Raw genomic sequence first — 26,684 nt, forward strand, 5'->3', positions numbered from 1 at the left:
AGCATTTAATTCCTTACAAATGCCCTTTTATTTCTAAACAAAAACACTATTTGCCTTGTTCCTATAAACGTCATCTCAACAGGTCCTGAGAGGACAATAATCCACTCTCTCTTATATAGTGGAAAAAAAATTATTGAACTCTAACTGAAAGAGGGGAAAACTAGCATAGGTTATATACAAAAGTTCTCCAACAATATTAATGTAGAAACTTAGTCAAATACTCTATAATATCAGAAACAAGAATAACCACTATTATCGTTCCTGTGTTGCAAAAGACAACATTGTTAATATACTAAGATAAGAAAGCCCAAAAATATTAATAAAATGTAAAGATAAAATAAAAGGTCCTCATCATTTGCCTATGGTATGATTATATACATAGAAAATGGACACATTAACAAATTATTAACATTAAAAATGAAACTTATCAAACATAAAAATCAACTGCATTTCTGCACACCATATATAATCAGTCAAATACATAGCAGAAAATAAGATAGTATTTGCAGAAGTAACAAAATTATAAAGATCTATTAGGAAGCATAAAGAACATAAAAAAATGGAATTCCACACTTTGGCTTTAAATGGAATAATTCAACATTTTAGTAACTGATATTTTCAAAATTGATTGATTTGTTCAAAAATTCAGTGCTGACAATCTAAATCTCTAAAGATGTTTTTCTAAAACTTGACAAATCCTGTTTATAAATGTATTAGGTAAGGATACATTCTATAAGCAGTTAAATCAGCTACACATGGAAACTAGAACAGCTTTCCCGCTGCATGAGGACATTTTTAGATTATACTTCCTGTGATGATTAATATTTAGTGTCAACTTGATGGGATTGAAGGATTCGAATTATCATTCCTGGGTGTGTCTGTGAGGGTGTTGCCAAAGGAGATTAACATTTGAGTCAGTGGTCTTGGAGAGGCAGACCTACCCTCAATCTGGGTGGGCACAATCTAATCAGCTGCCAGTGTGACTAGCATAAAGCAGGTAGAAGAAGTTGGAAAGAGCAGACTGGCTGAGTCTTCTGGCCTTCATCTTTCCCCCGTGCTGGATGTTTCCTGACCGTGAACACCAGATTTCAAGTTCTTCGGTTTTTAAACTCTTGGACTTAACACCAGTGATTTGCCAGGGACTCTGGGGCCTTTGGCCCCAGACTGAAGGCTGCACTGTTGGCTTTTCTAGTTTTATGGTTTTGGGTCTCAGACTGCCTTCCCTGTTCTTCAGCTTGCAGGCAATCTATTGTGGGACTTCACCTTGTGATTGTGTGAGTCAATACTTCTCGATAAACTCCCCTTCATATATACATCTATCCTATTAGTTCTGTCCCCCTAGGGAACCCTGACTAATATACTTCCCCATTTTCTGTTATTATATATAATCATGTGACTAAGTGTAGCCAATAAAATGAGAACAAAAGAGACATATCCCACTTTGGGGCCCTAGCAACTGATTCCCAGTCCATTTGTCACTGGCATTGTTCTCCCTTGCCATGGTGATGTGGAAGCACCTGTTCAGGTTGACAGCATTATGAAATGATGGTATATCATCCATCATTGTCACTTCCAATTGGTAGAATGAAGGAGCCCCTATGAATTGAAGGGTCCTCATGAACAAAACTAAACTATTGTTTTTCTGGCACTGAAAGATCAGACAGTTGTTTGCTACCACAGTGTAACATTAACCTGCTTAACAAGTTGAGGAACTTTCTTCAAATTTTAGGAGATTTCTTTAAATTTGCAGGGAATTTCCTACAAGAGGCCTAGGCATACTATAAAACAATAAGACAAGGCAAATAAATTAATGGGAGAAAATAAAACTCTCAGAGAGAGTCCAAGGTACACATACACACTTGATATATGGTAAAATTAGCACCAACAGTAAATGAGGAAGTGAGACACTATTTTAGTAGATGTCTCAATTGAGAACATTAAAAATGAAGCCTGTCTTACACAATGACTAAAAGTGGATTTTAAGTGCATTATAATATGAATGTGAAAGGTAAAACTATATATTGATTAGGAGAAAATATAGAGAAGAGGTACTTGCAGCTTGGTGGAGAGAAATCCCAAAAAAATGATGCACATAACCTGAACTTATGATTTTGATTCCATCAACCAAAGATTTCACTTAAACAAAAGACATCTGAGAAAAGTTAGCAGAGGGATATAAGGATGAGAAAAAATACTTACAATATCTGAAGTTTCAAGGAATTAATTTTTAGGACAAAAACGGAACCTTTTATATCAATTTGCAAAATACCGGAAACTGAAAGAAAAACATAACAGCCTGTAAACAGGCAATTACATGGTTAATAAGTATATGATAAGATGTGCAAATTTATTTTTGATGAGACAACACACATTAAATAATCAATAAGAGATCTTTAGGTTGACAAAATATAGAAAGTTGGACCAAGCCGTATATTGGAAAAGAAATTAAGGAAAACGGCAAAACTTGTGTCCTACTGATAGAAGTACAATGAGAAGATGATCTGGAGAAAATATGATAGTATTTACAAAAATTAAATAATTTTATACCCAATGACACATCTATATCTGTCTGGAGGTGTAGTCAAGGGTCTCTGAGGAAACATGAATGACAGCGTTTCCTGCATAATTATTTGGGGTTGAAGGAATTACAAGACCTTAGCATTCTGGGAACATACCACTGAGGAAAAAGATAAAAATGTAGGCTAAAGAGATAGTATGGATTATTACTAAGCAATTAAAAGCTGCAAACTCAATATGTGTCCAGTGACATGATTAAATAATAAAAATCACTGCTCATTGAAACAAACTAAAGGAAGTATTTTGCACAATATTATTATGAAAATTCATAAAGCATAAACACAAATAACACTGTATATTTTATAACAAAACCTGAAGTTACAATGATCACAGGAGTATTAAGATTGTGAAATAGGGATTAAAATTGAAAAAAATTAAATGGCTTTATAAGACCCAACAATTACATGCCATAAATTACCTTGGGGAATGATAATTCCTAAAATCCATTAGTGTTTTATATTTGAACAATTTATCCATTAAATAACATAAATTTTCATACCAGAAGCAAAAAGCTCAAACATTGGATATATTCGTGTATTTTAAACTTGAGTAGACAAAGGCCCAAATTAGATCTGGCATTGGTAGATCAAGCATTTGTTGATGATTTTAAACTATCTTTGTATGTCAGCAAGTTACAAAACCAGGCAACTTGATCAATCTTATAATAGTATGAATCCAAAAGTCCTTGATAAGCAGTCTTCCAAAAGAAAACTTGAAAGTACTGTTTATAGGTCTGTGTCTAGTGAAGGTAGACATAGAATAAAATATACATTCACCAAATAAGAAAGGCCATTAGTGGTTCTAAGGGTCATGGTAGTGAGTAATGGACTTTCACATGAGCCCCACTTCAACCACTCTGTTTACTGGCACAAGGCTGTATTTTACCCAAACAATCTTACATAAGCAAACAATACAATCTAGAATAGTTGACTTCTTATTGTGCCAGTATTCACCATGGATTCCCTCCAATGCTAATTCAATATTGTTTCCTCTCCATCCACTGGATTACTTAGAGATTAATCTGTAGCTCTATATCATGACCAGTGGAAGATGCCAGATTTATGTAACAAAAATCTGTTTTCCCATAGCTTTAAAAAATTCCTTGAGCTAGCTTGACACACATAATTTTTGTATTTTTAGTAGAGACGGGGTTTCACCATGTTGGCCAGGATGGTCTCGATCCCTTGACCTTGTGATCCGCCTGCCTCAGCCTCCCAAAGTGCTGGGATTACAGGCATGAACCACCATGCCCAGCTGCCAGAAGCCATTTTTTAAAGGGTATAAAATGCGCTACTGAAGATGGCATGACCTTGCTCCCTCATTCTTAGGGCTTGGACAGTAATTCCCCCATGAAGGCTTGATGTGAAACTCAAACAGCATCTTTGTCCACCACTATCACCTCCAACACCATTGGTTCTGCCAGGCCAAGGGCCAGGGCTGCTTACACCAAATCCTGGACCTGTTGGAGCCCTTTCCTACTGAAGGCTCCATTCACCACTAGCAGAATTCCATGTCACCTGGTTTCTGCGATGTAACAATATTCCTGTGTGTTGAAACACTTTGCCTCTATAACCCAAAAAGGTCTGCCTGGCTCTGTGATTCCATACTTTTATGTGACAGGGAATGCAAGATCCCACCATTTCTTCCTTTTAGAGGTTATCTTGGCATGCCCCTGATCATTGAACCTTTACAAACTTCACTGAAATGATAGGTCCACAAATCTTTATAAGTGGTATCTCCCATTCTCTGGAACACAAGGACTCCAGGATGCCAGCCAATATCCTCAGGGGCATCCATCCAGATGTCTCCATACTACACTTCTGGGTTTCAGGTTTTCTCAATCAGAATCCTGAACTTAAAAACAGATCTGTCTTGGCCGAGCCTTTAAACATCTCTGCAACTCTTCAACTCCTTCAAATATTGTATTTGTTGCTCAGTTGTTTCCACCATTGCACTGCAGGAGGTACAGACTTAATTGCATGTTACCAAAGAAACCCTCTGACTCTCACATTTAGCCTTTGACTGCTTTTTAATGGCTCCCAGTATTTTGTTAGTCCTAGGTAGAACATCAATACAACTTAAGCACAACCCAAGCACCTTCACAGTTTCTATAGGATTTGTTCCTCTGTACCTTTATTACACCAGCAAGAGCACTCCTCTCCACTGGGTTATTTCTCCAGGTCACCTCCAGTGTACTCTTTAGCAAACATAATAAACAGGCTAGGGATTTCCTTTGTTTCATATACTACTCAGAATAGAATGTGCTTTTTGTTTTGTTTGTTTTGTTTTTCCTACCAGGCAATCAGTGAGTGTGTTGGTCCACTTTGCATTGCTATAAAGGAATACCTGAGCCTGGGTAATTTGTAAAGAAGTTTATTTGGCTCACGGTTCTGCAGGCTGTACAAGAATAGCATCTACTTGACCTCAGAGTTTTACTCATGGCAGAAGGTGAAAGGGGAGCAGGTGCGTCACATGGCAAGTGAGGGAGCAAGAGAGATGTCAGGTTCCTTTAAAACAACCAGCTCTCACGTGAACTAATACAGTGAGAACTCACTCATTACCATGGGGATGGGCACCAAGACATTCCTGAAGGATCCACCCCTATGGCCAAAACAGCACCCACCGGGCCCCACCTCCACAATTGGGGATCAAATTTACACATGAGATTTGGAAAGGACAAATCTCCAAACTGTACAGTCAGCCAGTTCTAGTACCTCCCCATACTGCCTTTGTTCCAGAACCACCCCAGTGATTTATCAAGGAAAATGGCTGTGAGAAAAAATGGAAAGGGAACCAGAGGAGACTAAAGAGCCATTAGACAGAGATGAAAATCTGCTCCCTGTGAAAGAGAGAGGGAAGGAAGAGAAGATTCATATAAAGAGACTTAGACTGCAGTGCATTTCTAAGCAAGTTCAGCCAAGCTCAAAGGAGAATCCTTCAGCTCAAATCATTTGTCAAAGGAGTTTATGTCTCACAGGGATGGATCTTCCTTAGTACCGAGGCTCTGCTCCATCAGTGACCGAGAACATTGTGTTGGATGTCTGGCCACTTCATAAGCATAGTGGTAGATTCAGAGACATCAGTTAATTAAGCCATAAGTCAGTTAAGGAGATCTGAGGGCCCATATTAATGGTTACCACAACCAGCAACTTCAAAAGAGCACTCAGTGAAGAACATGCAGCAGCTACAGATTTGTTCTGTGTCTCTTTTTTTCTGAACAAAGAAGGATTTTGAAGATGTAGGTTTCTTGCTCATGGGCCCCACAATGTTATATTCTGGTCCTGCAGCTGCACAAACTGCATCCCTCTTACTTACTCTGAAACAATCTTCTTGAAAACAGATGTGTCAGGAAGGAATGAAAACTATCTCCTCTATTCAAAGTTGCACTTGTAAGAGATACATGTTCAGTGTTATCTTAAGAATTCATTTTTCTTCTTTAAAGTTTTAACTTTTAATTACACCATTTCAAGGACAAGTGAAAAGGAATTTCTCATTGAACCACCATTTTCTGTCCACATGCCATTTTTGTTTACCCCTCAATTCCCATCAATCTGGTTCAATTCTTTTATGCATGTGCACTCACACATAGCAGTAGAAGAATATAAAGGGATGTGATGATGAAACACATTGTCACAAAGCAGCAGTAAATTCTTCCTCGCTCCTCATCACTTTGCCTACGCTTAGCAAAACTGGGCAGAATAGTATTAGAGATGTGGAGTTCTATGCTCTACTAATTTATATAATACCTTGTTTCTATCTTTTCTAACTTTTCCATCTACTTAGTACCCTTTCCTTCTACCTAGCTGTACTGTTTTTAATAGAAGATTAACAAGAACTTTTGTCACTTTTTATGTTAACTTAAAATACTTTTATAGAATGTTGATTGAAGAGTCATCATCTGAGTAAAATTTGAAGAATGCAATTGATTTTCCTCCTTACTACTCCTGACAAGTATATACTCACACTCACAGCTGGAGGTGGTCCCTTAAATAACATATACCTACTACCACTCCTTATTCACTCTTTTCATGACCCCGAATGATAATAAATCCTTCCCAGGTCTTGAGGCATAGAACAACAACATAGGGCCAAATCAAAAGCAAGTGAAATTGTTCCTCACAATTCCTCCATTTCTTCACCCAGGCTCATTCCATTGACTTGATGCAGGCTTCCCCAGGCTTCATCTCTTTTCTTATCCCAGCTCTCTGACATCCACATAATGCCTCCCCAGACTTATCTGCAGATTTCCAGAACATAACAGTGTTATTCATCCTCATGAAATCACTTCAATTTCCCTTAGCTATTCTCCATCAGAGTCTCATTATTACAAGCTGATGAGGACAAGCCTCTATGTCAAGGTGACTTAAAAACAGAGCCTTCAAGGAAGTTAAGACACCATATAGCTATTATGGCAATTGTTTGGAAAGATGTCCTAACTCTCCTCCTCTATCCACATTTCTTTGAAATTGACATTCCAGATCTTCCCATAAATAGAGTCTATTTTCCTATTCTTTGTCACTTACTTTGAAAAATAAAATACAACCAGGTAATACTGTGCAGGTTTTGAGCCTAGGCTTTAAGAGGTCTTCGATAATTTTACTCACCCTCTCTCTCTCTCTCTGTCTATCTCTCTCTCTGAAATTTTAACAAGGGTGCTTGTGAACAAGCCTCAGATTGCCTGCTGGAGAATGAAAGACCATGTGCATTAAAATTATTACTTCCTAATAATATCTTTCTAGATTATCTATCCTCAACCCCATCCCCAGCACACTCTGGCAGCTGAATGCAGCACATGAGTAAATTTAGCTGAGAATGGAAGAATCACATAGCTGACCCCAGGCCAAATTTTTGATCTGCATAGTTGTGAGTTGATAGATGGATGTTGTTTTTAACACCATGTTTTAGAATGCTTAGCTAACTGATACACTGTGAGAAGAAACTTTCAGACAAAAGTTATATCAAAGGTCTTAAAATAACTTTTGGTGAGATAGAACAGAGTTTATGATAAGACTTTTGGATTTTACTCACTATGTCATTGGAGATTTTTGAGCTCAGTAGTGGCTCAATGTACAAAATTATAATTTTAAATCACCATAAAATTGAACTACTGCCATTTGTGAAGAGAAAATGTAACTATAAGTTTTGCCCCAGATAATAGAAAACATTTACATGGATATAATAGACAGCATATTAATACATGAAGATATCTGTTATATATTCTAATGATTTAATACAAATCTGTTTTATTCACTTTTTAAGCATAGTCTTATAAATGTTTTTCTCCTTTATGAAGCACATTTATGTGAAAGACAAGCTCTATAAACCAGACTGGAATTCCACCTCTCATTATTTTTCACATTCTTGCTATTTAAAGAAGCATAATAAAATGGGACATTGACAAATACTTTGAGGAAAACAACTTAAATATACCTTCTAAACAAATGCTTTGTTACATCAACTAAAAGTGCAGTTTTCTTTCGAGAATCTTTCAAAGAAAAACTGATGTATAAAAATCATTTCTTACACATTCACATAAATTGTCTATTATATAAAATCAGTAAAATTTTCTGCTCAGTGGAATAAAATAACAGTGTATGTGATGTATAACAGGAACCATAAACACTACCAAAAATAAATATAATAAATACTAGATAGCAAAATAATGGCCATTTTTAAGTAGATTCTTAAACATTTATCATGTAAAAAAGCTAAATTTATCTATTTAAATGTTTTAGAATCAAAAAATAAAGTTTATTTTCTGTCAAAATGCTGACTTTTATCATAATACTTTGGAAATGTATTATCTTAGCAAGAATACAAGACTTTAACCTCAGTTTGAAGATACAATATTTTAAAACAGACCAAATTACTAAATACATTTACATATATTTCATCCCTACAAAACATATTTTTATTACGATAATAATCTGTTCCTTTTTGATAGTGCTGAGTTTATATAGTAAGAAAATAATTATGTGAAAATATAGAATATATTTTCTTTACTCAGAAATGAAAGTTTCCAGCCAGTATTCTAATAACACTGTAGCCAATGAATTGGTATGCAAAAGGTCATAGAAAATGACTTTTTATTTCAGTATGAAATGTAAGCATGGTCTTTAAATGTTAGAAAAATTTGGTTACCTCATAACATAAAATCAGATACTCATTGAGTGTCTAACATAAAAAAATACTCTCGAATTACTTAATGAATACAATGTACATTATTCAGGTGATGAATGCATGAAACACCCAGACTTCCCCACTTTGCAATATACCCATGTAACAAAATTGCACTTGTACCCCATAAATGTATACAAATAAAAATAAATAAAAAAATAAAAAGCATTCTCAGACTAAGAGAAACTACTAGGGTTTTCATATAAAATAATTTAAATTAATATTAACAAACACCTTTTTTATTACACTTTTGTCAAGTCCAAAGATATTTTAAGAAATAATAAACTATTCTATTCTATTATCTTTTTAATGAACTATAAGGTTTAGATGAACTATAGTGTTCATCTCCTCCCTGGGCAATAAACAAAGCAGAATTTCTAGTTTCCCTGGAATGTATAATTACATGAATGGCTTCAGGCCAACAGAATGTGTGTCAATTCCAATTGTATTAGTCTGCTTTCATGCTGCTGATAAAGACATACCTGAGACTTGGCAATTTACAAAAGAAAGAGGTTTAATGGACTTACAGTTCCACATGACTGGGGCAGCCTCACTATCATGGCAGAAAGTGAAATGCACATCTCACAGGTGGCAGACAAGAGAAGAGAACTTGTGCAGGGAAACTCATCCTTATAAAAACGTCAGATTTCGTCCAACTTATTCACTAACCTGAGAACAGCATGGGAAAGACCTGCCCCCATGATTCAACTACCCTACACTAGGTCCCTCCCACAACACATGAGAATTCAAGATGAGATTTGGGTAGGAACACAGCCAAACCACATCATTTCACCCCAGCCCCACCCAAATTTCATGTCCTCATATTTCAAAACCAATCATGCCTTCCTAACAGTCCCCCAAAGTCTTAATTTATTTTAGCAATAACTCAAAAGTCTATAGTTCAAAGTCTCATCTGAGACAAGGCAAGTTTCTCCCGCCTATGAGCCTTTAAAATCAAAAGCAAGTTAGGCACTTCCTAGATACAATTGGGATACAGGCATTGGGTAAACACAGCCATTCTAAATGGGAGAAATTGACCAAAACAAAGGAGCTACAGGCCCCAGGCAAGTCTGAAATCCAGCAGGGCAGTCAAATCTTAAAGCACTGAAATGATCTCCTGTGACTCCAGATCTTACATCCAGGTCATGCTGATGCAACAGGTGGGTTCCCATGGTCTTGGGCAGCTCTGTCCCTGTGGCTTGCAGGGTACAGCCTCTCTCCTGGCTGCCTTCATGGGCTGGCATTCAGTGTCTGTGGTTTTCCAGGCACATGGTGCAAGCTGTCAGTAGATATACCATTTTGGGGTCTGGAGGACAGTAGCCCTTTTTTCACAGATCCACTAGGCAGTGCCCCAGCATGGAAACTGTGGGGGCTCTGACCCCACATTTCCCTTCCACACTGCCCTGGCAGAGGTTCTCCCTGAGGGCCCCCACCCCTGCAGCAAACTTCTGCCTGGGCATCCAGGCATTTTCCTACATCTTCTGAACTCTAGGTGGAGGTTCCCGAACCTCAGTTCTTGACTTCTGTGCCCTCACAGGCTCAACACCACGTGGAAGCTGCCAAGACTTGGGGCTTGCACCCTCTGAAGCCATGGCCTGAGCTCTACACTGGCCCCTTTCAGCCATGGCTGGAGCCACTGGGACACAGAACACCAAGTCCCTAAGCTGCACACATCACAGGGATCCTGGGCCCAGCCCAAGAAACCACTTTTTCCTCCTCTGTCCCCAGGCCTGTGATGGGAGGAGCTGCTGTGAAGACCTCTGACATGCCCTGGAGACTTTTTCCCCATTGTCTTACGTATTAACATTAAGCTCCTCATCATTTATGCAAATAGCCGCAGCCAGCTTGAAATTTTCCTCAGAAAATGGAATTTTGTTTTCTATCACATTGTCAGGCTGCAACTTTTTTGAACTTTTTGCTCTCCTTCTCTTATAAAACTGAATGCCTTTAACAGCACTCAAGTCACATCTTGAATGCTTTGTTGCTTAGAAATATCTTCCACCAGATACTGTAAATCATCTCCCTCAAGTTCAAAGTTCCACAAGTCTCTAGGGCAGGGGCAAAATGCCTCCTTTAGTCTCTTTGCTAAAACATAACAAGAGTCACCTTTGCTCCAGTTCCCAATAAGGTCCTCATGTCCATCTGAGACCACCTTAGCCTGGATTTTATAGTCTACATCATTATCAGCATTTTGGACAAAGCCATTCAACAAGTCTCTATGAAGTTCCAAATTTTCCTTTCTTCTTCTGAGCCCTCCAAACTGTTCCAACCCCTATGTTAGACACTCATTGAGTGTCTAACATAAAAAAATACTCTCGAATTACTTAATGAATACAATGTACATTATTCAGGTGATGAATGCATGAAACACCCAGACTTCCCCACTTTGCAATATACCCATGTAACAAAATTGCACTTGTACCCCTTAAATGTATACAAATAAAAATAAATAAAAAAATAAAAAGCATTCTCAGACTAAGAGAAACTACTAGGGTTTTCATATAAAATAATTTAAATTAATATTAACAAACACCTTTTTTATTACACTTTTGTCAAGTCCAAAGATATTTTAAGAAATAATAAACTATTCTATTCTATTATCTTTTTAATGAACTATAAGGTTTAGATGAACTATAGTGTTCATCTCCTCCCTGGGCAATAAACAAAGCAGAATTTCTAGTTTCCCTGGAATGTATAATTACATGAATGGCTTCAGGCCAACAGAATATGTGTCAATTCCAATTGTATTAGTCTGCTTTCATGCTGCTGATAAAGACATACCTGAGACTTGGCAATTTACAAAAGAAAGTTGCTTCCACATTTTCAGGTATCTTTTCAGCAGCACCCCTCTATACTGGTACCAATTTACTGTATTAGTCTGTTTTCATGCTGCTAATAAAGACATACCCGAAACTGGGCAATTTTCAAAAGAAAGAGGTTTAATGGACTTACAGTTCCACGTGACTGGGGAGGCCTCACAATCATGGCAGAAAGTGAAAGCCATGTCTTACAAGGCAGCAGACAAGAGAAGAGAGCTTGTGCAGGGAAACTCTCCCTTATAAAACCATCTTGTGAGATGTATTCACTATCATGAGAACGGCATGAGAAAAACCTACCCCCATGATTCAACTCCCCCCCACCAGCTCCCTCTCACAATATGTGGGAATTCAAGATGAGATTTGGGTGAGGACACAGCCAAACCATATCACCAACATACCCTATGAAAAACTCCCATGGATAACACTCTTTTTGATTTTTCTCCCACTCTTGTCAGATACCTATGAACCCAGTGTTCTTGGTGGCCATAAATTGAAGATGATGGAGACACAGGATAGAAGAATCCTGGAGTCCTACATCTACCACTTGGGGAAGTACTGCCCACTGATAATGAACACCTACTAACAGGCTAACAGGTAATCATATTTGAATCTTTCCTCATACATTTGAAGGTGTGATTTTTTCTGGCACTAGCACATGAAATACATTACACTGTTTTATCAAGGAAGAGACATTCGTGATTTATAAGAAGAAATATATCATCATAATGACATCATGCCAACTACATAAATTTAACATAGGCAAAAGTCATAACAACACAAAATGTATCTCAGATATTTGATGCAGATTAAAATAGCAAATTCAGACAGATCCTTATACATATAAACTTATTTCTGCAAATTTAAAATATAAATGTAAATTAATTATCTGATTGAGAATTTTCATAATTTGTTTTGGGAGCCATAAAGGTATATATTTGTGTGTATTTGCATATGTGTGGGTGTGTGTGGGTGGGTGGGTGTGTGTGTGTGTGTGTGTGAGAGTAGATATAATTAGGTTAAGATTCTTCTGTTGATTTAAATAAGATTTGGATTTTTTCTATATAAATTAATCATATCCATAATTGCTCACTTTGCCTCATAAAACCATTTGAGGGAATAAGAATTCATCCAGATAAATTTGAAAAACCTTATGTCAATTATACATAATTTCAATTTGTCACTTCACTTTGACTGTCGTGTATCTGGAGTTCAAATTAGGGAAAAGGAGTCAGGCTGGCAAGACCAAGGGAAAGCAAAAAGAGAAGGCAGATAAACTACAGGTTTGCTTTTCTTCGTGGTCCAGGACATATAGCCCTCCTGCACAGATAACGTGCATAACTCACAATCTTCCCCTACCCAACTTATTATAAAATACTTCAATTTATCATCAAACACCTTGGATGATGAAAAAATGCAAGTTAGCTCCCTGCAACCTTGGCATTGTCAGTACTGCATGTAGCACTCTTCAGCGCAAGTTATAGACTATAAAATGCCCGGCAACCCTTTGTTTCCTGGCAGGCAGATCCTCTTCTGCTGACCTACCTGTTGCTTTCTAGCATGTATTTTCATACTTTCTTTAATACATCTGTCTTTATTTACCTACAACTGTTTTGGTAAATTCTTCTTATTCCCATGCCACCAGCCCCAGATAGTTGCTGCTCACTTGGAGAATATATGAAATTATTTTGTTCTAAATCCAATAATAAAAATAGGTAGTATGACTACACATACACACACACACGCACACACACACACACACACACACGGAGAGAGATGGAGAGATGACATAAAAAATACAAACCAGTTCTTTCTTCACCAATATATTTATTGAGATGTAAGGCCTAGTGAACATAAAAGCTGATTATTTGATGTTAAATGTAAATTTTAAATAGATTTTTTAAACATTATCTAAAAAACAATAAGAAGAAAATGGAGGAGGAAAATAATGGCTTTAGTATATTCACCATTGTAGAAAAAGTAAATAAAGAAAAATCAGTTCATAGACTAGACTGAAAAGGAAAGAAGTATAAGCATTCTCAGCAGTGGCATTTTTCCCCTGTGGAATTATAAGCATGTGAAAACTGTAGGATAAGGCTGCAAGTGCTCTCATTATCACACTTTTACCACAGCTGCTATTATGCCATTGTGTGATAAAAACTCCTGGAAGTTTGGCATATGCCACCATTCACATTCACATTTTGCTATACATGACTCTTCTCCTCAAAACTTTCATATATTTTATTTAGAAGGTAAAGGAAGTCATTTATATTTCATACTCTATATTTTTTTAATGAATCCAAAGTGAAATTTAGGTCAACATACAGCAACCACCACCAGCTAGGAAATCCTCTGTGTGGCCTGACGGACAAGCTTCTTTAATTATTACAAAGTATATGGAATCACATAAGCAGTGGTCTAACCACATTCTCTTATTTGCATAGAGCTCTGCCTCCTCATGGGAAAACATTTAAACATGTCTTCAATAGAGGTTAGACTATTTATAAGCATGTCTGATAGACCATGGAATGGGATGTCTTTTGGATGTCATAGAGTCATTCTCTGAAATAAAAGCAGCATAAGTAAGGAATGTGAGTCAAGAAAGACCAAATTCAGCAGGGCAGTCTGAGAGAATGCAGAACATTATGAGACTATACTTTTCCTGAGATGCCCTTCACAGTTGTGTTTGGGACAAGGGGAGGCCTGAACAGAGAGACTGGCTCCAATATCCAGAGGAAGGTATACCCTCCTTCCTTCAATTTCCAGAATCACCTGGGGCTCCTGGGCAGTTATGGCAGTTTGGGCCACTAGAGTCAGGGAAATGAGCCCTGGGACCTGTCAGTCTTGTTGGATCATTTGTGAGACCAGTTCTGGACCCAGTGACCTATGTCTCCAAGGGCAATCTGACCTCCGGTGGTTCCTGCCACAGGATGGACAGGGTTGGGGTGGCTTCTTCTTACTGTCCGGACAGTTCTTCTTAACGTGTCCTGATTTGCCACACTGATAGTAATTAGTGGATGTGCCTCAGGGATTCTGGACTTCACAGGCCTCTGTCCTTCTCCTGTGCTTCCTCTGTTTTTTCTGGACCTCCAACTGATCCCTATTGTAAAAGGCCAAGGTGGCCACCCTCAGGAGGTTCTCCAGGGTACTATCTGGAACTATAGACTTTTTCTGTAATTTTCTTCTAACATCAGGGGCTGTCTGAGTAATAAACCTGTCCTTTAGGATTAGCTGTCCTTCAACTGAGTCAGGAGACATGGAAGTGTGTTTTATTAAGGCCTCTTTCAGCCTTTCCATGAAAACTGAGGGATTCCCATCTGGTCTGTGATCTATGGTGTACAATTTAGAGTAATTAAGAGGTTTGGCCCTAGTTTTTTGTAGGCTTTCCAATATGTACATTAAAAAGTGTTTCATTTTCCATTCATCTGTGGGTTCACTAGGGTCACAGTCAGGGTTTTCAAGGGGCATTGCCTCTCTTCCTATTGGGAATGGTTGTTCCATAATTTCCTTACCTTCCTTATCTCCTCTTTTCCTTTTTAGCCTCTCATAAGAAACATGTTGTTCATCCCTGAATGTTTCTGTTGCCTGTAGAGCTGTCTGTCTCTCAGTGGCTCTTAGGGTTTGGTTTAAGAGTAATATAACATCTTTCCATGTGAGGCCACACAACTGGGCTAGATTTTGGAAAGCCTCTACATACCTGTCGGAATCATCAGAGAACCTACCCAGGTCTCCTTTTATTGGTCTAAGGTCTTATAATAAGAAGGGAACCTGTACCCTAGTGGCACCACACCCATCAGGCGTTTCTTGTAGTGGTAAAAGTGAAACTGGGGAAGTGGGGAGTGTTGAAAGTGGTGGAACTGGAGGAGCCAATGGTGAAGTTGGAGGAGGGGGCCCCAGATAAAAGGGACAAAAAAACTGAGACACTCAATAGTTGTCTCACAGGATAACCCAGGAATTTGTTTTCTTAGCTTTGGGGAATCATTCCCTATGGTGATATGATTGTTAGAAGAGCTGGGTCAATTGTAGATCACTTGTAGAGGTCTGGGTTGTCTCACAGGGCAAAGAAAGTCTGTACCTAGGGGACCTCAGACCATTTGCCTTCCCATCTACAGAAAAGATCTAATTGTTGGATAGTATTAAAATCAAGATTTCCCTCAGAAGACCAGGTTTGTCCATGCCCAAGCTGGTAAGAAGGCCAAGCCCTTGTACAAAAGAATGTGAGCTGTTTTTTCTTCAGAATGTCAGGGTCAAAGGAGTTCCAGTGCTTCCGAATGCACTTGAGAGGAGTGCAGGCTGAAGATGGTTTGTTAACCATCTAGAAAGGTGTCCCTTAGTCTTGTCCCTTTGTTTGGAGTGACCCAGGTGGAGAGGAAGGCAGTGCGGGCATCCCCCCTGTTATCCTCCTTCCTTTGTTGCCTGTGCCTCAGCATCTATTAAAGGTGTCCCTCATGGACGTAAGTGTGACCTCCACCCATGGACCCAGAGGGGTGGGTCAAGCAGGAATGGTCACGCTCTTCTGTGTGAGACCCTAGTCCTCTGCTGAGAACTCCCCTTTGATTCCTTAGATTTGTGTGGTTGGTGTGTCCCCACTACAGAAGGATCTCAGGAAAGACTATGTAACTGTTTTATTTGGGCCAGGCCCTTCAGTGAAGGGAGTATTCTGGGTTGAGTCCTATATTCTGGTATTATGGCCCAAGTTAAAGTATTTATCTTTAGGCTGTGGTTCGGATTGACTTTCAAACATAGGACCTCTTCATTATTTAAATGTTATTCTAGTCGGAGGTGGAATAGGTGTCTCAAAAGAATGTAAGGATCATGACTGTCTTTCTGTTGATGGAGACAGTATTGAAGCCAAAATCTGTTGATGGAGACAGTATTGAGGATTAGAAGAACCGCTCTCTCCTCTGCGTCATAGGCAGTGTTTTCCTGTTCACAGAGAGGATGTAAGTCCTGGTCTCTTGTGGAGGGGCTCAATCGGTAGAAGAATTGGGAAAGCAGAGGCTTTTGGCCAACAGCCAACAAGCTTCCCCAGGGAGAAGATTTCCATTCCACCAGGTGGCATTATAAACCTGGAACTACCAGGCTATAGTTTTGTTTCCAAATGCTCTCTAGACAATGTGTTGAGAGAGAGGTCTGAGGTGTGACAGGCCATCCCCACAACATGCCTCCCAGTAGGAGCAAGTTAATTTGTCTCATATAAAGACTATCTAGTTTAGCTGGGCAGTGTTGACTCCTCACATGGGAAAAGAAACAGCCCAAATGAAGAGGGGGCCACTCACTGGCAGGTCAGGGGGGCGGGGGATAGCCCCCTGTCTAACCCTAGGAAGTGCTATCATTGGGAGTTAAATGATCTCTTAGACCCAGATCGTGAAATCCTCCTGTTTCTAAAAAATTACAAAAACACTAATCTCTTGAGCTACATTCTTGATTGCCAAGGCACTTGTTAATCCTTCCTAACAAGTCTATTTCCCCAAATTGTAAAAACTGCCACACTATTGAATACAGAGAGGGAATAGGAGACACAGTAGCCATGGAAAGAAAGGGAGAAAACTGTGATAGGAAAAGTTTAGAGGTTCTGTTGCCGATACCCACTGGGCGTTCAGGGACTGGGCTTAGTCCAGAATCCTTCAGGTAACAACAGGGTGTGGCCCTAGCCAGAAACTTTCAGTTGCCTCTGGACCTCTTCCAGCCCCATGCAATGGCTAGGCTCTCCATGAAAGGAAACCAGCCTGGAGCAGAGCCAACATTCCCAGAACGCTGAGTGTGCTGGGGGATTAGCTAAGTCCTCCCCAGCAAGCCTGTCATCTGTGTCTTTAGACAGTTGGCTTTGTTTGTCATGTTTAGATGGACAACAGATGCCTGCTGATTTTCTTGATTTGACAAAAATAAGGACCAGAGGCCTCAGAAATGAAAGTAAAGAGTTGGGGTCTGCTCCAAGTCACCCTTTCAATGAAATCCTGGATGAGCCTCCAAAAGAAAATGGTCTCATTGTCTGAGGTGTCACCTGAGGTTCTTGGTCTCATGGCCAAGGAAATCGAGGATTTGGACACTCTAAAGGTGAGGTCAGAGTAGAAGTTTAATAAGTGAAAGGAAGAAAGTTCTCAGGAGTAAAGAGGGGTCCCAGAAAGATGGGTTGTCATTTTACAGTGAAAAATAAGGGTTTTAATGGGTAAGTTGTTCAGGTGGGGTGTTTCATTTACATAAGGTGTGAATTTCTGAGTCCCTACCCCACCCTTTCTAGTGTGTATGTGGGCTTCTTAGTTTGAGTTATTCTATGTTGTCTCTTCCTGTTGTGTATGTGTAAAAATGGCAGGGGGGTAAAACACTCTAAGGTAGAGGTGTCTGGTTCAGGGTAGTTCTTAATCAGTGTTGTTGTAGGTACTCCTGTGTAAGTCTCCTTGTCTGAGTATTTCTTTCTTTTTTGAGATGCAGTCTCGCTCTGTCACCCAGGCTGGAGTGCAGTGGCATGATCTCAGCTCACTGCAAGCTCCGCCTCCTGGGTTTGTGCCATTCTCTTGCCTCAGCCTCCTGAGTAGCTGGGACTACAGGCACCCACCACCACGTCTGGCTAATTTTTTGTATTTTTTAATAGAGATGGGGTTTCACCATGTTAGCCAGGATGGTCTAGATCCCCTGACCTCATGATCCGCCTGTGTCGGCCTCCCAAAGTGCTGGGATTACAGGCGTGAGCCACCGCGCCTGGACTGAGTATTTCTAAGAAGGAAGAGGACTGTGTTTACTGGGGAACACTGTATGTCTGTATGTCATGCGGGAGGCCCCTTTCTGTGTTAGAGTTTGTCTCCCTTATCTGTGTTTGTAGTCTGTTCTCTCAGGCTGCTCTTTGTTGAAAAAGAAAGGACCTCTTGGGTTGTTTTTTTTGTTGGAAGGGAATTCTACCGAGGACCCTCACCCTAACTGTCTGCCTAGTTGATTTCTCTCTCTCTCTCTTCTCACAGTATTTTTAATTTTACCTTTCTTATGGTATATAATGGATTTCATTGGGATTTTTATTTTATATTTCCCTGATGAGTACAGATATTGTGTCTTTTTCATTTTGCAGACCTTCAGCTGTGAAATGTTGCTACAAATATTTTGTCTATGATTGTGTTGTACTTTTTACTATGTAATATTAAGCATTTTTGTATGCTCAAAATATAAGTTCTTTGATATGTATATGGCAAATATTTTCTACCACTTTTTGGCTTATCTTTTCACATTTTTAACAATATATTTTGAGCCTTAGAGACTTTGAATTTGAAAAAGAACAATGTGTCTGCGTGTATGTATGATGTATATACACACAGACATACACACATTATCTTGTCTCATTTAAGAATGGGGATACATTCTGAGAAATGCATCCTTAGGAGATTTTGTTGTGCTACCATCATAGAGTGTACTTACACAAACCTAGATGGTAAAACCTACTACATACCTGGGTAATATGGTATAGCCCATTGCTTCTAGGCTACAAACCTGTACAACATGTTACTCTACTGAATTCTGTAGGCAATTGTAACACAATAGTATTCATATACCTAAACATATCTAAACATAGAAAAGGTACCATAAAAATACATCATAAAGATTTGTAAATGATAAACCTAGATAGGACACTTACCATGAACGGAGCTTAAGGGACTGGAAGTTGCTCTGGGTGAGTCAGTGAGTAAGTGGTGAGTGAATGTGAAAGCCTAGGACATCCCTGTATACTACTTGGGACTTATTTTACACTAAATTTACTCAAAAATGTTTCTTTAATAATAAACTAACCTTAGCTTACTGTACCTTTATAAAATTTCTTTTAATTTTTAACTCTTTTGTAATAATTCTTAGCTTAAAACACACACACTGTACAGCTGCACAAAAATATTATTTCTTTCTTCCTTATTCTATAAGTAGTAGGTATTACTTTTTAAATTATTTTGTTAAAAATGAAGACACACACACACACATATTAGTGGAGGCCTACGCAGGGTCAGCATCATAAATGTCATGTCTTCCACCTCTACATCTCTTCCTACTGAAAGGTCTTCAGAGAGAATAACATGCATGAAGCTGTCATCTCCTGTGATAACAAGGCCTTCTTCTGGAATACCTCCTGAAGGACCTGCCTGAGGCTGTTTTACAGTTAACTTTTTTTAATAAGTAGGAGGAGTACACTCTAAAATAATAATTAAAGGTATAGTTTAATTACTATGTATACTAGTAACATCATTTATTTTCATTATCAAGTGTTATATACTGTACCCAATTGTATGTGCTATGTTTTTATTCAACTAGCAGTGCAGTAAGTTTGTTCACATTAGCCTCACTACAAACACATAAGTAATGTGCAGCACTATGAGGTTATGATGGCTATGATGTCACCAGGTGGTAGAAATTTTTCAGTTTCATTATAATCTTATGGTGGTTCATTGTTAACAGAAACACTGTTATGCAGCACATGAGGATAATATGTAAGTACTTATGGTTTTTGTTTTTTGTGTCCTGAGAAATCTGTGCCCAATCCAAGATCACGAAGATATTTTACATTCTTTTTTTAGAAGTGTTACAGTTTTAGCTTTCACATTTAGGTTTTGGATCTCTTTCCAATTATTTTTCTATGTGTATATGGTGTAAGGAAATGGTTGATGTTATTTTTTTAATCGCTATCACTTTTGTCAGCATCATTTTTGAAATTAGATAAAAATACTTCCCTGTTGGGGTCCCCAGTTGACAAAATATGTATGGTTCCATTTCTAGATTATCTCCCCATATGTCTGTCTTTTGAAAATACCATGCTGTCTTGATTACTACAGCTTCATAATATGGCTTGATGTCAAGAAAAGTAAATTAATCCAATTTGCTCTTTTTTCCCAAAATTGTATTATATTTTTCCTTTATACAGTCTGTTAAATATTTGAAGGGACATGTCCATTTCTACCTCATTCCAAGAACAAGAGCCTGCTGAGGTTTTGAATATACTTCCATTGAATCTATAGATCAATTTAGGAAAAACTGACTTTTTAAAATGGTTGAGTCTTCCAATACCTGTACATGCATATTTTAAAACTTTTTTTGAGGTCTTATTTTCCTTAGCAATGTTTTGTAATTTTTAGTAGTAGTTTCAGGTCTTGCATATACTTAGCTAAATTTATCTCTAAGTGTATCATACCTTTGGATACCAGTTTAATCTGTATTTTCAAAAAAATAATATTCTAATTGTTCATTGCTAGTGTATAGGTACTTTTTTGACTATTACCCATTTAATAAATTGCTTCAAGAAATGCACTTATCCATTCTTTTAGCTTTTTGTAGATTCCTTCATTTTTCTAAATACTCAATAAAGCCTTATAAGAATAGAAAGTTTCACTAATTCACTTTTAATCTTTATGCCTTTATTTTATTTCCTTTATTTGCCTTGATGTACCAGGTAGGCGCTCCAGTAAAAACATGCATAGAGTTGTGAGAACAGCATCAGTCTTTTTCCTGATCTTAAGAACGAGATATTCAGTATTTCATCTTTTAGAATATTTCCTTGTTTTCATTAGCTCTTTATTCTGTTGAAATTCTCTTCTATATTAGGTAGTTGAGAGATTTTATCCTAAACTGATGCTGAATTATATCAAAGTTTTTATCTGTATGTAGAGAGATAATCAAATGTCTTTGCTTCTCAATTTGAAACGTATGTTGGGCCAATTGAATTGATTGATTTTGTAATGTTAAACCAACCGTGCATTCATGAAAAAAAAAATCCTACATGGCCAAGGTATATTGCTAGATTCTATTTGCTAACATTTTCAAAAAATTTTTTTACATCAGTACTTGTATTGTTCTGAAGCTTTATTTTCTTCTAACACTGTTATTTGGTTTGGTTCTCAAGAAATTGTTAGGTTTTTTTCTCAAGAAATAAAGCTAAAAAGCCTTTTTTTCTCAAGACATGGAGCTGAAAGCCATTTTTCTCTCAAGAAATAGAGCTAAAATTTCTTGAGAAAATGGAGCTAAAATGTTAACTCCATTTCCCATTTTCATGTTTGAAAATGAATGGCTATTATTAAAAAGTCAAAACAGATGCTGGGAAGGTTGCACGGAAAAGGGAACATTTATACACTGTTGGTGGGAGTGTAAATTAGTTTAACCATTGTGGAAAACAGTGTGGCAATACTTCAAAGAGCTAAAAAAAGAACTACCATTTGACCCCGCAGTCTCATTACTGGGTATATATCCAAAGGAATAGAAATTATTATATTATAAAGGCACATGCACATGTATGTTCTTTGCAGCACTATTCACAATAGTAAAGACATGGAATCAACCCAAATGCCCATCCATGATAGACTGGATAAAGAAAATGTATTATAATACATAAACACCATGGAATACTATGAAGCTGTAAAAATAAATAAATAAATAAAATAAAATAAAATAAATAAAATAAAAAAGAATGAGACCATGTCCTTGGCAGGGACTTAGATGGAACTGGAGGCCATTACACTGATGTCCTTCCTAAAGTATTTTTGTCCTCTACTTACTGTAGTTTTAATTTGTTCTTATTCTATCTTTTCAAGGTGGACATTTACTTGATCTCAGAAATTTCCTATTTTCTAGTATAAGCATTTAAAACCACCTATTTATCTTTAAACACTGACCTAACTTATCCTAGAAATTATGATATATTTTTCTTTTGTTTGGTTGGAAATATATTCTCAAATTATCATTGTAACGCCTTCTTCACTCTGTTTTTACTTAGAATAGTATTCTTTGTTTACAAATTTTCGTGATTTTCCAAATATTTTCTCAATTTATTTAAATTCATTGTGATTACAAAACAAACCTATTCTGTATAAATTCAATATTTGAAATCTAATACTTCTTTTGTGCCCAGCATGTAATATATTTTGGTGACTATTTCATATCTACTTAGAAAACATGAGTATTCCGAAATTGTTTAGTCTAATTTTCAAAACTGTTGATGGATTGTTCAAGTATTTTTTATTCTAAAGTATTTCAGACTAGTTTACTAGATAAAATTACTGACAGAGGAATGTTGAAGTCTTTATCTGAAACTGTGGATATGTCTATACCTTTTTAAAAATAGTTTTTCTTCATATATTGATCTATAATTAGGCACATTATACTTCCATTATTATAAATGCTTTTCTTTCTCCTTGATATTATACTTTGCCCTAAAGTTCACTTTGGCTGATATAAACATAGTTATTGTAGTTTTCTGAATTTTAGTAGGTTTGTAAAGTATACTCATATTTTACTTTAAACTTACAGCAATTAATTCTCACAGGTTTTATTTTTGTAATATGCTTTTATTTAATGTTTATTTTAAATGATATTTATACTAAATAATTCTGCTTTGGCGTATTTTAGTTTTTTCCTATAGCACTTCAAAGATGCTCTTCTGCTATTATTGGGCTACATTGTTTTGATGAGAAATCTGAAGATACTCTGTTTGTTCCCTTGTTTGTATTGTTTCTTTTCTCTCTGGCTTCTTGTAAATTTAACTTTATATTTCATTATTCCTGGATTTCAGAAAATGTATTGAAATGTGCCTTGCTATTGTCATATCTGTGATTATTTGTAGATTATTGGTGTCTATCAAAATTATGCCTTCAAATTGTTTTCTGCACTGACTCACTCCTCTCCTTCTAGAACTGCAATTGCACATAAGCCAGACTGCATGATACTGTCCCACAAGTAACTAAGACTCTTCATTTTCTTCATCTTTTTTTAAATCTCTGTACATTGCCCTGAATAGTGTCTGGGCCTATGACTTTAAGTTCAGTGGTATCTTTTTTGTTTGTTTTTTCTTCAGTGTCACATTATCTCATGCTCACCGATTGAAATTTTCATTTCAGATATTACATTTTTCATTTGGAATAGTTATCTTTTTTCATTTCTACATATTCCATTTCTCTTCTAATTATGTTTTTCCCTCTGTATTCTTGAGCATATTTATTATATTTATAATAGCTAAATTCTTGTCAGTAAATCTATCATCTCTGTTGTTCTGTTGTTTATAGGTCTTTTCCTATTAATGGATTTTCTTCCTTCCTGGGTTATGGATCACATTTGATAATTTCCATAGTAATTTTATATCAGATGCTTGACATTGCATATATAATGTCTAGTATTTCAGGCAGTCACTTACTTGGCTGAAGAGAATGCAAATAATTCCCAACCCTGTGTGAGCACTGGGAATTCTTCAATTTACAACTCTCCAAGAGTTGTTCTTGCTTAGATCCCTGGAGTTCTGCAGGTATAGATCAATAAATAGTAAAAGACTCAACTGGGTTCCTATCCTGATATCTCGAGCTCTTTTTTCTTCATAGTTATCTCCACTATGATATTCTTCCCTGCAAATTTTAGCTGCCTCAGCTTCCCACAGCTCCCTTCTTTGTCTCACCTTGAGAGATTGCCTTGTTCTGCTTCTGTTCTCCCTTCTTCTACTGTGGCCTGAAAAGTATGAGTTAAGAAGCCCAGGGCCACCAGGCACAGTGGCTCACATCTATAATCCCAGCACTTTGGGAGGCCAAGGCAGGTGGATCACCTGAGGTCAGTAGTTCAAGACCAGCCTGGCCAACATGATGAAACCCCGTCTGTACTAAAAGTACAAAAAATTAGCCAAGTGTGATGGCGGGCGCCTGTAATCCCAGCTACCCAGGAGGCTGAGGCAGGAGAATTGCTTGAGCCCAGGAGGTGGAGGTTGCAGTGAGCCGAGATCATGCCACTGCACTCCAGCCTGGGTGACACAGCAAGACTTCATCTATAAAAATAAAATAAAATAAGCCCCTGGCAATTTTAAGGCTCCACTCATTTATGTCCTTTTTCTCAAGATTTTCAATCCTGTGTTGGCTTTTGTGCCAATGCATGAAACCAGATGTTTCATTTATTTTATCCAATTTTTTTTAGCACAGAATAAGTTCTGCATGAGGAACAGTCATAGACAGAAACATAAGTTTAAGCATGACACTTCAATTACAAATTTTACCTGGCCAACACTTATCTTATCATCAAAATATAAATGTTTATTTACATTTAATGCCTCTCCTTTTTCATACCATGAGGCAACATTCTGACACAAATGGATACCCGAGTCTGCAGGAACAGAAAGACCTGTATAATCTCTCTAGTTTCCAAGCTTCTAAATTTTGTTATATAAGCATCCAGCAAATTAATCTCATTACTTCAATCATGTCCTTTCTGAATCAAACTTGACTGACAGTTAAAGTTCGTTGCTGGGTCCACAAATCACAAAAACTTTGTTCCTAAGGTTTTTCAACCTAGCAAAATACCCCTGATCTCATAGAATTATGAGAAAGCCCTAAAATATGTCACATGTAAACATTATTACCAGTGTAATATAAGGAGACATTAGGAACAATATTAACAGTGAGAAGGAGAGTGGTATGGGATCCTTAAAATTAGGTGAATTTCTCTAGGAAATGCATAAGTCATCACAAATAAAAAATTTCTCATAATACAATAAAATTATTCAGGTTCTAGCTATTGCTACAAAACATTTAATAACACATTATGTACCACAGAGATATGAAAATGCATTTTAAAACATTTCAATGATTAGTTTTGTATTAATTTATGAGAGCAATGAAAAAATAAAATGTTCTTTGCTTTAAAAATAATGGTAAGGGCCGGGCGCAGTGGCTCACGCCTGTAATCCCAGCACTTTGAGAGGCCAAGGCGGGCAGATCACGAAGTCAGGAGATTGAGACCATTCTGGCTAACATGGTGAAACCTCATCTCTACTAAAAATATAAAAAATTATCCGGGCGTGGTGGCAAGCGCCTGTAGTCCCAGCTACTCGGGAGGCTGAGGCAGGAGAATGGTGGGAACCCGGGAGGCGGAGTTTGCAGTGAGCTGAGATCGCGCCACTGCGCTCCAGCCTGGGCGACAGAGCAAGACTCCATCTCAAAAATAAATAAATAAATAAATAAATAAATAAATAAATAAATAAAGTATTAACGGGTATTGTCAGAAGAAAAAATCTTCATATTGGACATTATAATAACAACATATCATTCGTGACAATTCTAATTCTGCTACTAACAGATTTTCTCCGCTTTGAGAAAAATCTTGAGTATGAAATTTTGAATGTGTTTAAGCAAGTTCGTGGTAAACAGAAGGCTTGCAGAGCACCTCCCTCGGAAGGAACATTTTCCCAGTGTTGGCAACACAGGACTATGTTTTCCATGCATCGTCTGTTGGGAAAAAAAAGGTTGTTGGAATGTGAACACTACTGTGTTTTTCTTCAGCTGAATATGTATTTTAAAGAATAAGAGAGAGTTGACATGATGCAAATTTAAAAGGCTGTCTTCATTAGCAAACATCTAAGACAAATGTTGAAATGTTTTGTCTTCGCTAGCATAACTCCATAAGGATTTACAATCTGGCAATAATTTCACTAAACATTTAAGATTATTCTGTCAGTTTTGCATTAAACTCAAAGAAAAACTTGAGTTTTAACAGCTAAAAGATGTGCTCAAGCACAAAATCTGTGACAATGTTAAGAAAAGAAACTCAAATATGAGTTACAGCTTTCAAAGTAGACAGAGAGAAAGAAGGTTAACACCGTAAGATGAAAATCTTTTAAGCACAAACATTTCTGAGTACATCTTATCCTCTATTAGTAATATATTAGCACTTACAGTAGGCGAGGTTGGGCAAGTGATTAGCTTTGAGTGAAGTAAGAATCTTGAACCATAGGAATACATTTGTGATATTTTTAAAAACTTGGTAAATAAACCACAAGCCACCTTAAAACCTGAAGTTAAACAAACTTTAGTCAATTTAGAAAATGAAGGACCGAATCCAGTTCAAACAATTAAAGCTAGATATCATTGATATCTGTTAGTGATTTGGTTTTCAAGTAGAAAATTCCTTGTACATGAAAAGGAATCTATAGACAGAGATGTTGACCTAAGTAAAGGCAGTCTTGTAGGGGGTAACTGATGTATAAGCCAGCCCATAAGACAACACCTGTATTTCATTTTGCAGAGTCAGTGCAGAATAGTAGAGAAAATAGGCTGCTTACTAATTCCACTTTCAATGGCATTGGGAGAGTAATTTTGCAAACTCAGGCAAGTTAAACTTTTCTCAATT

At 37.3% G+C, this 26,684-nt stretch overlaps 1 long non-coding RNA gene across 1 annotated transcript in view; it reads right to left on the reverse strand.

The window, feature by feature from the left end:
* The window catches only part of LOC129480346 (uncharacterized), a 100,429-nt gene that overhangs the window by 69,795 nt on the left and 3,950 nt on the right, over positions 1-26,684 (reverse strand). Inside the window, exons 3-4 of the long non-coding RNA XR_008657001.2 lie at positions 7,182-7,258; positions 6,698-6,814 (exon numbers count right to left, since the gene is read on the reverse strand). This is a non-coding gene — a long non-coding RNA (uncharacterized lncRNA). The remainder of the gene's footprint in view (positions 1-6,697; positions 6,815-7,181; positions 7,259-26,684) is intronic.

The sequence above is a fragment of the Symphalangus syndactylus genome, chromosome 4, assembly GCF_028878055.3.
Source record: "Symphalangus syndactylus isolate Jambi chromosome 4, NHGRI_mSymSyn1-v2.1_pri, whole genome shotgun sequence".
Taxonomy (NCBI): domain Eukaryota; kingdom Metazoa; phylum Chordata; class Mammalia; order Primates; family Hylobatidae; genus Symphalangus; species Symphalangus syndactylus.